At 33.5% G+C, this 15,865-nt stretch overlaps 1 protein-coding gene across 1 annotated transcript in view; it reads left to right on the top strand.

Annotated features, from left to right (window-relative positions):
* The window catches only part of LOC122794071 (spectrin beta chain, non-erythrocytic 4-like), a 1,992,331-nt gene that overhangs the window by 868,780 nt on the left and 1,107,686 nt on the right, over nt 1-15,865 (top strand). The gene's annotated exons all lie outside the window — the stretch shown is intronic.

Here is a 15,865-nt window from a genome sequence, read left to right as displayed (position 1 = left end):
GATGCTGTCAGTTTGCTCCAGGGAGTTTTCATTTAGCCAGTCTACCCTACATTAAAAATGTAGGTTATAAAGTCCATGGAGGGATAGTTAAAGCTACCAAGGATTAAAGATCAGTTTCTTACAGGGATATTTTCAATGAATGACATGAAATTTTCATGATCCTGTGGAGGATTGATAACAAGCTATAAGTGCAAAATCTGACATTGTCTAGGGTTCTGTGAGTTCACATGAGGGAGGGAATATCTGGGTATAATTTTGTAAAGGATAATACCCTAGATGAGCACTGAGATGACTCCACAGTTACCAGTGGGCTTAAAGGCATCATTTATTCACTGCCCTGGTATGAATTAGGTGTTCTCATTACATTTGAACCACATCTTGGTGACAACACATACATGGTCACATTCAAGGTGCTGAAATGCCTCAGGATCAAGCATTTCATTTTTATGACTCCTGGCATTAATAAGGGTCACATTGTTGTTTTCCAATTTATGATTTTATTTGTTGGTTAATTTGTGATGTTCATTAGATGAGAATTGCCTAAAAAAAGGTAGAGTGAAGGCAATAGACACTTTGGCCAGTATGCTGTAACTCTTGAACAAGAGGAGGTGTAGACCATCCTTTGCAAAGCAAGGTGGATTGTCAGTCATCTTGTATCAAGGAAACACATACTGGATCCCACTGTAATAACAGCAGCTACTCAGCCAACTGTTGAATCTCGGTTATCTTTTCCTTGATATCATTTCCGGTGAAGGGAGGATAAAACTGAATCCATCAGATAAGAATATAAGAGCTCATATTTACAAAATATTTGCACATTTACACATATTTACGTATATACAGATTTACAAATGTTTACACACATTCAGACACCCACTCCTTTTTTCATAACCACCATCTGATTTTACTTAATATTGTTGTAAAATTTATTTACCTTTAAACATAATTTTGCTTATTCTCTGATTCCATATAGCCGATATAGCATTAAAATTTGATAGGCAGGAACTTTTGTGGCATATCAGAATAAATGCATATAATTATTACACTACCATCTTCCTTTACTAATTTCCTTAAATAATATGATACTTCTTCTCTTTTTCTTGTAAAAAAATCTTTCAGTTATATAACAACTTTTGTATTTTTTCTTGATTTCTTTCATATCATTCTTTTTCATTGCCAAAGTACTTTTGATCATTATGTTCTAAATCATCCCCTGCGTCATATGTTCTTTTATATATTTCTTTCTCTACTTTCTCACATCACATTGCCACTGTAAAAAAACATTTTTTTTTATATTTTTTTGTAAATATCCATCATTCAGACCAATATTTATAAAATGTTCTCTTAGAAATATAATCTTTCCATAAATGTATTACTAATCTATTTCTATTTTATTCCATGCTGTCTTATTTATCATTTTTATTTCCTAGCCTTTTATATATTCCTTGTTTAACTTTATATCTAGCAATGCCGTATTACAAGATGATCAGAAAGTCCTGTTTCAACTACACCCCCTTCTCCTATAACTAAACCTTCTGATACTGTAAAATAGTCTATTTCACTTCTATACAATACTCCTTTTGTAAATCCATGCATTTTTGTCACAATGTTTTAACTTACCACATCTTATAACATCTAATATTTTTCTAATCTAATTTCCTTTTTTTACACTTGCCTCATATTACAATTAAAGTCTTTTGTTATAATGTTCATATTTATCAGTACATAGTCTAAAATCTTATGAAATAAGTTTTCCCTTTCTTTACAATTGGTTTCCATTTAAAATCTTCAGTTGTTAATCTTCACATTTTTGCTACTTACATCTAATATCTTTACTGTATTTCTATAGAATATGACTATCCCAGAACATTTCTCATTTCACAAATTCCAGATTATCTTTCCTCACCATATTTTCTCTTTTTGTAATCTTCCTTCATTTCTAAAAATATTGTATCTTCTAATATAATGACATGTACATCACGTTTTGCACTACTCCAAAATCCTTAGTCTTCTTTCTATATTCGTAATACTATTCACATTTACAGAAAGCACTCTAAAAAATTATTTTTTCCCTTTCTTTAGATTCCTGGTTTCAAAAATTTGTAGACAATTATAAGGCTATCTTTCTTAATAGGCCATTTTAAGCCAAGATGATTTCCATCCCAAAGGTAAGAATCAATCACTGTCTGTGAGTAAAACACCTAACCATTATACCAACCCTCAATCATTAGCTGTATATCTTCTTTTTCATCCATTTCCTTTCTTTTTGTCTTTTGTACTTATCCCTTTAAATTTTCTTTCTCTCTGTTTTACCTTTTACCAATATAATTATTTTCTTTTCTTGTACTACCTCCCAATTTGTCTTCTTCATCACTTATTTCAGAACCTCCTTCTCTGTCCTCTTTTTTTTCTCATCTAATTTTTCTTCTCTTTTTAGTTCTGAAATTTATTTTCTTTGTCCATGTCTTTTCTTTCTTTTTCCTTTTCCTTTCTCTTATTTTCATATTTGCAATCCATCCATAAATGTCCAATTTTGTTACATTGATAACATTTCAAGCCAATTTTTTGCATCATGCCCCATTTCCACAAATATAACATTTTCTGTTATCACAATTACTTATCAAATGTCCTTATTTTCCAAAAAAACTTTTGTGTTGCCCTGGTATTTTGACACCTGTATTCCCCTCTACATTGTATAACATTTTCTTTCTATTTTTAGTACAATATTACAATCCCAGCCACCAGTCCACAAACCCATTTTCTCATGAACATTTGCAGTGTCCAGTACTTTAAATACAATTTTCAAATGTTCTTTCAAAGTCTTTCTTTCTACCTCTCTCCAAAATTGTAAATTAATTTTCTTTTTTCCCCTGTTAAATGCTTTTATCGCACAATGATTCCATGGGTAACAGTATTTCTTTTTCTCATATTCTCCAAGAAAATTTTCCATTGAAAAAACAGTCTTGACTATAATGTCACAAAATATCTCTTGTTAATAAGAATAAATGTTCTTACCTCTTGTTCATACGTGTCCATTCTTTGTCTTCATTATTTTGAAGCCTTACCACATACTTCCATTTTTCATTTTTTGTGCCTTCTTTTCTGCTACTCAACTTTTGTCTTCTTTTACTTTCTCTACATATGTTTTCTTTTCCTTCTCACTGCTATTCTTTAGAATTGTCTCTGCATCATCCTTTTGTATTTTCTCCATAATGTCCCCCCAGGAAACATCTCCTTTATTTTCTGGCTCACTCTGCACCGCCATTTAAGTAAATCATCCTGCCACCCTCACAACTGAAGAGTTGTAATTCTACATCCATCATTTGCTGAATCATCTCCATCAAACAGATTTCTTTGAAACATTTCCTCAGAATCCTGCACATATTCTCTGGTCTTGATATTTGTCTTCGTCTCCATTTGCTTCACCACTCCATCATCTCCTTCTCTCTCTCCATCTGCCTACCTGTTTCTCTGGTCCACCTCTATGCCTGGATTGGGAACTGGAAGTGCTTTTCCAGAATGGGTCCCACTTGCAATGATGTAGATTGAGTTCTTTATTAAAATTCATAATATACATTTTACACATTATATACAATTTATGCAGATTATTTATAATTATTTACAACTGTTTTACATATATTTCTCTTTTTTATCCTTTTGATTCCTCCCATTCTTTTTTCCACAACCAAAATGATGTTTTTTTTTTCAACATTTCTGACACTATCCCTTTTCCATTAAATCTTATTTCATTTATTCTTTCATTACAAATAATCCATATTATACAAAACACCTTTTTGTGTACTTTATGTACTTCATTCTGTTTCCCATTTTCATTGTACCCATATTCTATCATGTCCATATTTATATTTATTTACACTTTTCATTTCCTTTATACACTCATTTTCACATATTTTTCCATAGTTGATTTACTCTTTCACTTTTCAAAAATACATGTTCAGTAATTTCTACTTCCCCACAATAGGTACAAACTGTTTGTCCTATATTTTTATATGGCATATTTGCCTTTACTGGAAGTTTATTTATGGATAATCTCCACAGAAAATCTGCACATTCAAAATATATTTCACAGTTATTCATTCTTCCTTTTATAGCTTTTATTTTACTTTTTTCAACATGCTTCCATGGAAAAGTACAATAAAATGTATTTGTTATATTTTCATAGCATTCCTTTCGATTTATTTATATATTACTTCTGTCAGTCTTCCATAACAATATTTTCTTTTGATATAGTTTCATGTCTGTGCTTGTAATTCCTTTATCATTTTTTATGTGTTTAAGTTTCTCCCACATTTCTTTATACTTTTCTTTTATTATCTTAACTATCAGTGTTTTCTCTTTTTCTTTTATCCATATCAGTAGTTTATACAAATTCAATAATGCTGTGTGCACAAATGGATTTATTAAACCAAATCCTTCTACTTTTTCATAACATAAATAGTTCCTCTTTTAATTGGATTTCATCTTGATCCACACATAAATGTAAAGAACACAGTAATTATTTCTCAAATTCAATTGGTATCATAAACACACTTGCTACATGTACTATCTTACCTAATATCACCGAGTCAAGTACATATGCTGTTTTTATACGTAAGTTTGAATGTTCTCCAGAATATACAAATATGTCATATTTTATGTATTATATTCTTCCACTGTGTCAATCTCTGTTGTTCATTACCAAATTTTATTCCTGAAATTTCTATTTCTTCTTTATTGAACTGAAAACCCTCTATTTTGCCTGACATCCAAATCCTTTATTCTTTTCCTCATTAATATTCAGTATCCTTAATTCTTTACTTAGTGTCTTAATAGGTTTCATCCATTCTTCATTTTTTACAATTAATTCTAAATTACCTGCAAAAGAAAACATTACTGGAATCTGAATTCCCTCTGCTGTGCAATATTTATTGTCTTTTAATGTTAGGTTTACTTCATTAAGAATTGCATTAATGATTAATGCAAATAAGAGACTACTTGCTGGACATCCTTGGTTTATACCACTACTTATTTCCATTTTCCCATTCAACCAGCCATTAACCACTAATCTTGCTTTGTTTTTATTATATTATGAAACAAAAATATTAATTATTTTTCTACTTATATTCTTTTAAAATCCCCTGTAATACTTCATGTTGTATCTTATCAAACACTTTACTTACATTCCCTATAAAATTTTGGATTCTGCTTTTCTGTCTGGCACATCTTCTGCCATTTTTTCTTATCATTAAAAGTTCTTGAGTCCCTTTCCTTTTGTTTTTTTTTTTATTTCTGTCATTGTAATCTTTCTTCCATCATCCTGATATCTTCTTCGGTTAATTTGTTAAAGTTCCATTTAGTTGTCCCTATAGCTTCATATTTGTGAAGTGTTTTCAAAATATGTTTTTTATTACATGCATTATTTCTTTTTGTATATTGACTATATGTCATTTCTTATCTCTTAGCTATCTTATTATTCTTTTATTTTATTTTACCATCATGCTTAGAGAAGGTGCTACTTCCTCCTTTTTTCTTTGTAAAAACATATTTGCTTGAATAGCATCGTTCTGATTTTTTCTTGATTTATTTCATTTAACTTTTTTCTTTTTCTAGTTTTTCTTTGTTACTTATATCTTTAAAGCCTTGATCACTGATTTCCTTATAATTGCAATTATACTCTTTTCATCTTTTGCCATTCCAATACCTCTTTTTACACTTTCTTTTAAACTTATCCACTAACCTGTCCATTCTTTGTAAAATCTTCTCATAATTGAATAATTACTGTCTTACAAAACCATACAATTCTGTTTCATTTTATTCTTTTGATGCCTCTACCAATTTTATATATCCTCCTTTTTCTTGACTCTCTATCCAGATTGCTACATAATCTGAAAAACAACTGTTATTTATATTCCTTTATGTAACACTTCTCTACAATACTATAACATTGATTTCTGTTCTCAAATTATCCCTTTTGTATGTCCAATATTTGTTGTTCCATAAATACATCTTTCCACTTTAAATATTTCCAAAGTAATCTTGACATCTGCCCTTCTTTTCAACTGTGGCTTAAATCACAGTTAAAATCTCACAGTATTATTTGCATATTATTGCTAACATCATTTTTCTAAACATAATCTCCCTTTGCTTCTGTAGAACATACACATACAGTGCTACAGTTCTGAGTATTCGGTTCTTCCATTTTATATCCAATATTAGCATTCTTCCCAATATTACTAATGTATAAGGCAACGTTTCTATAATTTCTTTGCTTAAAATTGCTATACCTGAATATTTTTCTTCTCCTATATTCCATGTAACTTCACTTTCCCATAGTTCATTTACTTGAGTAAGCTTTCCTTCCATTAAAACTCTTATGTCTATTAATATTACGATATCCATATCCAGCAATCTATGCCATTATAATAGCCTTAATCTTTTTTTACATTCTTTATACTGTTCATACTTATAGCCAATATTCTCACTTTGTGGAGAATATTTTATTTTTATCCTTTTCTTTTCTTATTTTCTTCTATACCTATATTTTTAAATTTACATGTTCTATCTTTCCCTCTTTTCCCAATTTAATTCCTTTTGCTTTTGATTCTGACCCTCTTATTTTCTCCTGTTTTACTTGAATTACTTGTTTCTTCTTTCCTTGTGTATTGTTTTGCTTCCACTGCTGTCTTCCTCTTTTTTATGTCTTTTCTATGTTATCTAGTAAAGCATTCACTTTTACTTGATCTTCTGTGTCTTTCCCTTTTACTTCACAGTTCATATATGAATGTCCTATTTGTTTACATTTTTTTGCTTCATGACCAGTTTTACCATAAATAAAACATTTTCTTTCATCACAGCTACTGATTAAATGGTCATGTTTACCACAGAGCAAACATGCCTTTGGTTGTCCCCGGTAGTGTACAACCTCCTTATTTCCCTCCCTTTTGATTATGCTAGGCACATGTAATATCTTTTCATTTTGCATTTGAAAAATACCTCCACATTCCCATTCCCAGTCTATAAACCTCTGTTGTCATAAATCTTTATAATGTTCATTACACTTCTGGATGCAATGTAAATCGTATCTTAGAATGTCTTTTTCTACCTCTGTATGAAATTGTATATACATTCTCTTATTTTCTCTGTATTGAATACCTGTACAACATATAAGTTCCAAGAATTATCATTTTATTTTTTTTGTATTGTTCTAAAAATTTCCCCACATACTGTGCTTCTTCAAATAAAATGTCACAAAAAGAGTCTTTATTAATGTAAATAGATGTTCTTTACCTCTCTGGGTTTGATACTCAGCAGTGAGATAATGTTCCACAATATTTCATACCTATCCAGTTCTTTTTCCATCTTATTGCTTACTCTTACACAATTTTTCATTTCCATTTTTCATCTTTTTTTTCTCCCTGTCTTACAGTTTGTGCATATGATTTCTTCTTTTCTCTCCTTATTTCTTGTATTTCCTCCTCTTGTATTCTTTCCATTATTTTGCCCCACAACATTGCCTTTTCATTTTCTGGTTCTCTGTGTTAGATTAAGTCTTTCAGATACACCATTGTGCAATCATCCCAGCTGGAGGGTTGTAACACTGCATTTCATCTGTGATTCTCCTTCATGCTTGAGCAATTTTTGCTGAAATAACATCTCCTTATCCTGTGTAGATTCACACTCCTGCTCTTGTATTCCTTCCTGTATCACCTTACCCTCTTCCCGCTCCTCTACTTTTGTGACATCCTTCTCCATAATAAACTTTCTTGGGAAGGTTTAATTGTCCTCACTATCATTTCACACTCCTCCTGCTTGCTTCCATTATCACTTGCACTGTTCTCCTCCACATTGCTCTTTGAATCTCCAAGCTGCCTGCATGCCCAGACTGGAAACAGAAAGTGTAGTTACAAATCCAAATTCCCATACGACAAAGAGTGGGAGACATTCCTTGGTGTCCTGGCCAGGTTTATCCTACTTAGTATGAAGTACCACCTTGAGTGTCCACTGTAGAGGGCAATGGCCTAGTGGGACTAACCCAGTCTACAAAGTGAAAATAAAATAAAAAAAAAAATCAGATTCTTTCTCTTGACTAAAGCTTGTATACCAAGTTCTGTCATGTCTTTCTGCATCTACTTTGTTCACATTCACATGGACTACAGTCATGTAGTAGTCATACTTACTGGTAGAGAAGTTCTTAAGGGCACTTTGATAAGTCAGTAATCCTGGCCAGCAATTACTTGGATGTTTTCAGATGCTGATTTACTCCTGTTGGACATTGGATGTTGTTGACATTTTGATGAGGTGGGATGATTTTAGTAGGTATATATTTGGTGCCTGATCTTCAGAGTTCTAGGAGGCTTTGGTATTGACTTTTTATGGCATTTGCATATGTCAGTTTAGCTTTATCAGCATGAGGATATTGCATTTTTACAGATGGGGTAAAGCACTGTGATGCTGTCTGTCTACACTGAAGTTTGGAGGACTCTCTCCAAGTTAGTCTATCTGTGTGATCCTCTCACATATATAATATATTAGGTTAAATGAGTTCATTTTCAGTGAGCATGAAGCAGTTCTTACACTGTCTTATGATACTAAGTGCTAGAAGGCTGACAGTCTGCTGTCTTTCTCTCTACTGTCCATACTGCCAGTTTTCAGTGAGGTGAAGGAAGAAGGAGTTTTGCAATAGTGACTTGGTGAAAACTTCACTTCCACGCTGTAATGATTATTGAGCTACAACTATGGTGGCTGTGCACAGCTGGCCTCAGTATATATAGCTAACAGTAAAAACTAGAGGACCAGTGAAAAGCATCTGTTCATTTCTGCCAGTTAGTGCTTGGCTATAACAGTAGTTAATGTACTCAAATGATGAAAACAACTGCTACTGTCTCACAATGGCTACCATTCAAGGTGAGAGCCAAGCTAAGTACATCAGTGCAATGATTTTAAATGGGGAAAAAAGCAGGTAAAAGCTTAAATTCAAAAGAATTAACCTAATAACGTAATGTGCAGCTAGTGTAAAAATGCAAAAAAAAAATTTCCAGTTATTTTTGGTGTATCAAATGTTTGAAATCACTTTTAGGCTGATGTGAACAAGCACAGCTTACTGGATTCCTTCTTAAAAATACTTCAGGGCATGCAGCTGTTCACATATACAGCAAACTGTAAAAACTGATAATTCACAGAATGGTTTCTACACAATAAAACACCAGTAAAAACCACAGGACCAGTGAGTTACAACATTAACAAGTTTGGACAACACTGTACAGTATTGTTGTCAGAGTAGATTGAATTCCATTTCTGTGTTTCTAACTCAGTGGTAGTTTTTTCCAGTTAATTATGTTATCTATCACTGATTTAAGGATTGAAGATATTTTTTAAACTTGAAGGACTGCCTTGTTGTGAAGAAACAGTACTCACTTAGGGCATCTGATTGAACTGTGATGTTGATTCATCAGAGAAAGATGTTAGAGTCATTAATACCAGGTAAAAAAATTGATATTTGATATGCGTGATTATCAAGGTTGTGTATTGATTGTACTATCAATCTTGGTTTTGGGGACACCTAGCCAATTTAAATTTAGATCAACCATAAGAAGGAGATTTTTTTCTTGGCCAGGATTTGTATAACTCTTGCAGGTATTGTCCCATAATTTTGATTAGTGCTATTTTGTTTACTACTAGGATTCAAAACTTGTGATTAATATTCAGTCTTCAAATATATTTTAATTTTTTTTAATGCTGGCTAAGTTTAATTGTGTCATGGAAAGATTTTTGTGAAATTATGTTGAAGTGAGTGTGTTTAACAGGTAGTTTTATCTGGGTTAAAGTGAATGCCTCCTGCTTTTGTAGCATTCTGTTATTTTTCATGAGTGATAGACAACTGGAAGACCTGTGTACCTTAAGTTTGGAAAGCGATTGCATAGTGATGTAATTGTTCATATTAGTTACTTAGGAGAGATCAGTGTTGTCAAGTATGACCAATGTAGCAACCCTGCAGGAATGCCGATTACTGGGAATTCTTTAGGGTTAGTAACAGGTATGGTATATATTACACATATTAAGAATGGTAATGTGTACAAAACTGTCAGGAAATACACGACTCACAGACAACTGTTCTTCTACTGAAGCAGACAGATTTTTATTCCGAAAAACAACTCAGTACATTTAATTGCCAGTGCAAGTTAGGAGAGAATCTCAACTCATTTCTAGGACTGTATTCCGTTTATGCAGTTTTCTTTTCATACACTTATATGCTACACAAATATACAGGTTGATTTTATGTTAAAGGCCTTTCAACAGCCATAGTTTCAGTCATGTATGGATGCAGTTTCTGATTTCATTATGTATGTTGTTTTCAAGGTTTAGTTCCTTATCACAAATATTTCCTCAGCTCATACTAGTTTGTGTCTTCTTGTGCATGACACAACTCGAACATCAATTTTTCAGTGAGTTTTACATTGACAGTCATATTTGTAAACTGTACACCTAACTATACAGGCACTCTAGAAGTACAAAACACACAGTGATACACTGACTTTAATTAAGCAGATTCCAAGCTCAGTTTTTTGTCAACAGATACAGCTTGCTGGGCAGCAAAAAAAAAATGCACTGCTTTATATATGACAGATTTCTTTACTGAGACAATTAATGATTTTATATACAGTTTTGTACAGATTTAGTTCAATCTGTAGTTAGAGACAAAATATGTAATGAAACACAGATATTTTAAGACATGCTGATACATGACTTTATATGCACATTTATCACCGTTTCAGAAGTAAGTATTAGGCTAACTACCCTTTTGGGTCTCTTTAAGCATAGGCAATTTTGTCTTTTACAGGTGAGACTCAAACCCTGTAAACACCTTAACCATTACCCCATCCCCCAACCCAGCAAAGCATTTCCTTTGGCACATCTAGGATCCTGGTGGGTAATTCTCTGTATTTTGTAAGTAAGTTTACAACTTTAGGTAAAAACAAAGTTACCTGACAAGCAAAGCACCCTCAAAACGAAAAAATATCAAAATGTAGTCCAAAAGTGAGGAGTGCACCAGGCTGCAAATAAATCTCACCAAATCTTCCACAGACTGTCCTTTATTAAGACAAACAGGTATAAAAATAGACAGGTAAGCTTTGCGTTGGTGTAACGCTTCTTCAGACCTTTAAAGATGTATGAATAATGCATCCCTTTATATACCATAGTACATTGCACCTTAATTGATTAAAGACCACAAGGTGTAATTGATGTAGTTAATGATGCTTACAAATTCAAACAAGTCTGAGTATAAATGTCTTACTAAATTCTACAAAGCTTATGAAAGCACATATAGTAAACTTGTGAAAACACACATAAATAGACTCAAGAGTTAAAAACACATATGTTAAAACATATATTAAAACATATATTAAAACATGTATATTGAATACATAATATAAATGTGTAGAATTCAGTGGTTCAAGGGTCTACTGGCTAGAAAGGGTTTGAGGGATATCTTATCATTGAGCCCATAAAATGGGCTTGTAGCCTAAGAATCCATTTGTTCTCTATCCCTTCTGTGTGGCTTTTAATGTTACCTAGCCTATTAGTTCTTGTTAAAGTCTCAAGGACCATGAATTTAAAACAATGTGAAGATCCTTTATCTAAAACATGTCGTGCTAGGGCATTTGTTGTATTCTGTTTATCAATTGCATAGATGTGTTCTCTTATTCGCTCACGTAATGTCCTATTGGTTTTACCAACATAAAAAGTGTACATTGTTGGCATTGAGCGAGGTATATAACATCTCTAGTTTTACAACATGCATATCCCTTGAACGAATATTCACGCCCTGTGTGTGGATGTATGAATTTATCAGTTGCAGCTATATATTTGCATTGCTTACAACTTAAACATGCAAAGGTTCCTGTCTTATGTGGAAAAGTATTGACCTTGTTAAGATTTTCATAACATAGTCTCCTATCTAGGGACTTCATGTTTCTATAAGATATTGTTGGTCTAGTATCAACTAAGTCTTTTATTTTCTCATCCATCAAGAGTAATTTCCAATTGTCTCCTATAACCTGCCTTACTTGATTATTGATATTAGTATAAGGAATAATCAGTCTGTTTACTGCTGGGGGATTGGTTTTGATGTTCAACCCATCATTATCATCTACTCTCCTTAAAAACGGAGTGCCCTTACCTACTCTGTGAATATCCCCATGAATTATTGCTTCATGTATTTCTGTCTCTTTATAGCCCCTTTCTAAAAAATTCTTTTTAAGTATAGTCTTCTGTTTATTAAAGGTAGACTCTTGAGTGGTTAATCTAGAGGCCCGTAACATTTGATTCTTGGGAATGTTTTTGTGTATATGTTTGGGATGCATGCTGCTGCGGTGCAGTAAGTTGTTTTTCCAACATGTCTTCCTAAATAACTCAGTGTCTATGCCATGGGTTCCCTTAGTTAGCTTAACATCCAAAAATACAATCTCCAAAACAGAGTAGCTGCATTCAAAATTCAGAAAATCAGTAGTGGCATTCAAGTATCTAACAAAGTCTGTTAGTAATGTAACTGATCCCCCCCATACAATACACACATCGTCAACAAATCTACTATAATGTTTTAAGTGTTGACAGTATAAAGCATGATTAAATACATAAGTGTCTTCCCATTGTGCCAACACCAAATTGGCATAGGTGTTGGCACAAGGGGTCCCCATGGCTACCCCCTTGGTTTGCAAAAAATACTTATTGTCATAGAGCAGAACATTGTTCTCAAGAACTAATTCTAGGAGGCTCATCCATTTCATAACATCTGTATTAGCTATGTCATGTGCCAAAAGGAACTGACGCACATATTCAATACCAACATCATTTGGTATTGATGTAAATAATGATGTCACATCAAGTGTTACAAGAATGTCATCACTTGAAAGCAACTGTAATCTGTTTAAGTCAGATAATTTCTCTAAAAACTGTTGCGTGTCCCTTAAAATATAATTAGTGTTGGTCACAATCGGTTTGAACATCTTGTCCAAATAGATGGAAAGTGGTTCTGTGAGCCATCCTTTGCTAGATACAATGGGTCTCAAAGGGGATTATCTCTGTTTTATGCACTTTAGGAGACCCTAAAAGTAGGAACCAAAGGATTCTCTACCGTAAAATAAACATAGAGTTCCTTGTCTATAGTTTTACATAATGACATATCGTATAGCGTACTATGTACTTCCCTAATTAAATTATTGAGTGCATTCCAGTCAAGGGGAGTGTATGTATCTTTGTCCATCAACATTTCTTGCATTTTATTGGTGTATATGTTCTTATCCATAATGACAATGGCGCCCCCTTTATCAGCCTTATGATAATGATGTCATTGTTACTCTGTAAACTAACAATAGCTTCCTCTCATGCAACGTCAGATTGTGAAACTCCAGTTTCAATTTATTATTATTATACAAAGTAAATAAATCACTTTCGCATGCCTTCTCAAAGGCTTCCAAGAGGGATGAGGCTGTGGTATAAAACAGACGGTTTCTTAAAATTAAAATTATTGGATGCTGTAGAATCAACATTCAAATCATTATGTCCATACATTAACTTCAACCCTAAATTTCTGGTGAACAATTTAATGTCCACCAGTATGTCGACAAAGTCTGTTGAACAAGAGGGATAAAGCTTAACCCCTTGTTCAATAATGAAGTTTCATGAAGATTTAGTTCATACCTTGAGATGTTAATAATCAGGTCATGCTGGTAAAGTTCATCATTTTCTTCTGGTATGGGACAAATTCCTCCGTGTTCTTTCTCTTCCTGTTGAAGGGTGACAAAGTTCTTCTCTCGAACGGTTTTATCGGTAAAGGGAAAGAAGGAAAACCTTCACCTTCACCGAATATCTCATCTTCAGAAGCTCCAATAAAAGAGTCTAGCCTCGTCTGTTTCCTTCGTTGGTATTTAGCCGCAAAATCACTTGTGGGACCAAGTAGTGCATGGGTGTCCCTATTATCTGAGTTGGCAGAATGGATCATGGCTTCTACAGTGATTTGCTTCGGTTTCACAGCCACAGAAGTAGAAACCGGAGCGTTTGTAGTGATACTGGCAGCTTGTGTCGTTGTGTCGGTCGGTATAGCGTCTTCATTTGATGACATCATCAAAGGGGCGTTGCTCACTGGTAGTTTACTGTTCTGAAGCACTGGCTTAGATTTAAAATTAGCGACTGTATAGTTCTGCCGATTACCCAAAGGCTGCTGCTTATCCCTTGGCCAAGCAAAGACCTGGCCTTTTTGGAAATCGAAAAAATCTCGTTCCAATTTTCTCTTCTTGTCTTGTCTAAGTTTATTATCGAGTGTCAGCAAAATTTGTTTGAGATCTTGATACATACTGCTCAGTTCATTTTCATTGAGCAGTTTCAACAGTTCACCTTCTATAGTATTTATCTCTGTTAATAAATTTTTCTCAGCCAGGCAATATTGTTCAATTAAAATGTTGATATAGGCAAAGCTGGTATCCAGGTTAAGTTTCTGCCAGGTGGAAAGTAATTCTGGATACTCTGTTCCAAAGGTTGGCATTTTTAACACCCTTAAACCTCGCGGAACCAATTTAAAACTCAAGCATGCCTGCATATGTAATTTCTGCCACTGTATATTCCTTAATCTCTGCATTTTAGTCTCAAGACGTCTTGTTAACAAATATCACAAATATTTCCTCAGCTCATACTAGTTTGTGTCTTCTTGTGCATGACACAACTCGAACATCAATTTTTCAGTGAGTTTTACATTGACAGTCATATTTGTAAACTGTACACCTAACTATACAGGCACTCTAGAAGTACAAAACACACAGTGATACACTGACTTTAATTAAGCAGATTCCAAGCTCAGTTTTTTGTCAACAGATACAGCTTGCTGGGCAGCAAAAAAAAAATGCACTGCTTTATATATGACAGATTTCTTTACTGAGACAATTAATGATTTTATATACAGTTTTGTACAGATTTAGTTCAATCTGTAGTTAGAGACAAAATATGTAATGAAACACAGATATTTTAAGACATGCTGATACATGACTTTATATGCACATTTATCACCGTTTCAGAAGTAAGTATTAGGCTAACTACCCTTTTGGGTCTCTTTAAGCATAGGCAATTTTGTCTTTTACAGGTGAGACTCAAACCCTGTAAACACCTTAACCATTACCCCATCCCCCAACCCAGCAAAGCATTTCCTTTGGCACATCTAGGATCCTGGTGGGTAATTCTCTGTATTTTGTAAGTAAGTTTACAACTTTGCCAATTTTTTAAAGTACACCAAATGTATGCCTGCCTTTATCATTCCAGCCTATTGATTTCTACTCTGGTTATCAAAAGGGACATAGCAGTTAAAAAAAAATAAGTGTAAATTCTGGATACATTTCTGTATGTTTTGTTATATTGTTTAACTGCTCTGCTTCACAGGCCAGTTTCATTTCAAACTATCAGCATGTTGCTGGAAGGCAGAAAAAGGTTCCGCTAATGGGTTCTAACTTGTTATGCCATCATTGTACGTTTTTATTTATACAGTAAACTCTCAGTTAATCAGCACCCATGGGGATTGGAAGATGCTGGATAACTGTAGTTTCTGGTTGCTTGGGAGTTACTATTAAAAATAGGCCTGACTAATACTGTACCCTATACTATTTGTTTGGTTTGACTTGTTCTCAGGTTGGGGAGAGAGGGAATTTATTACTACCTTCCTTTTTAAAACTCTAAAAACATAAGGCATGTTTCTGCGTGGGGGGGGGGCAGAAAGTACAACACATGAAAATTGTACTGTATTTCTTCAATTTTTTTTGCCGGTTGCTTGAGTTCCGATTAAGAGTTTACTGTACAGTGTTACTTACTACATGGTGTTGTAAGA

Source organism: Protopterus annectens, chromosome 1.part0 (genome assembly GCF_019279795.1).
Source record: "Protopterus annectens isolate FY-2018-M chromosome 1.part0, PAN1.0, whole genome shotgun sequence".
NCBI classification, from domain to species: Eukaryota; Metazoa; Chordata; order Ceratodontiformes; family Protopteridae; genus Protopterus; species Protopterus annectens.
The sequence above is the reverse complement of the archived record's forward strand: the minus strand, read 5'-3'. Positions and strand labels throughout refer to the sequence as shown.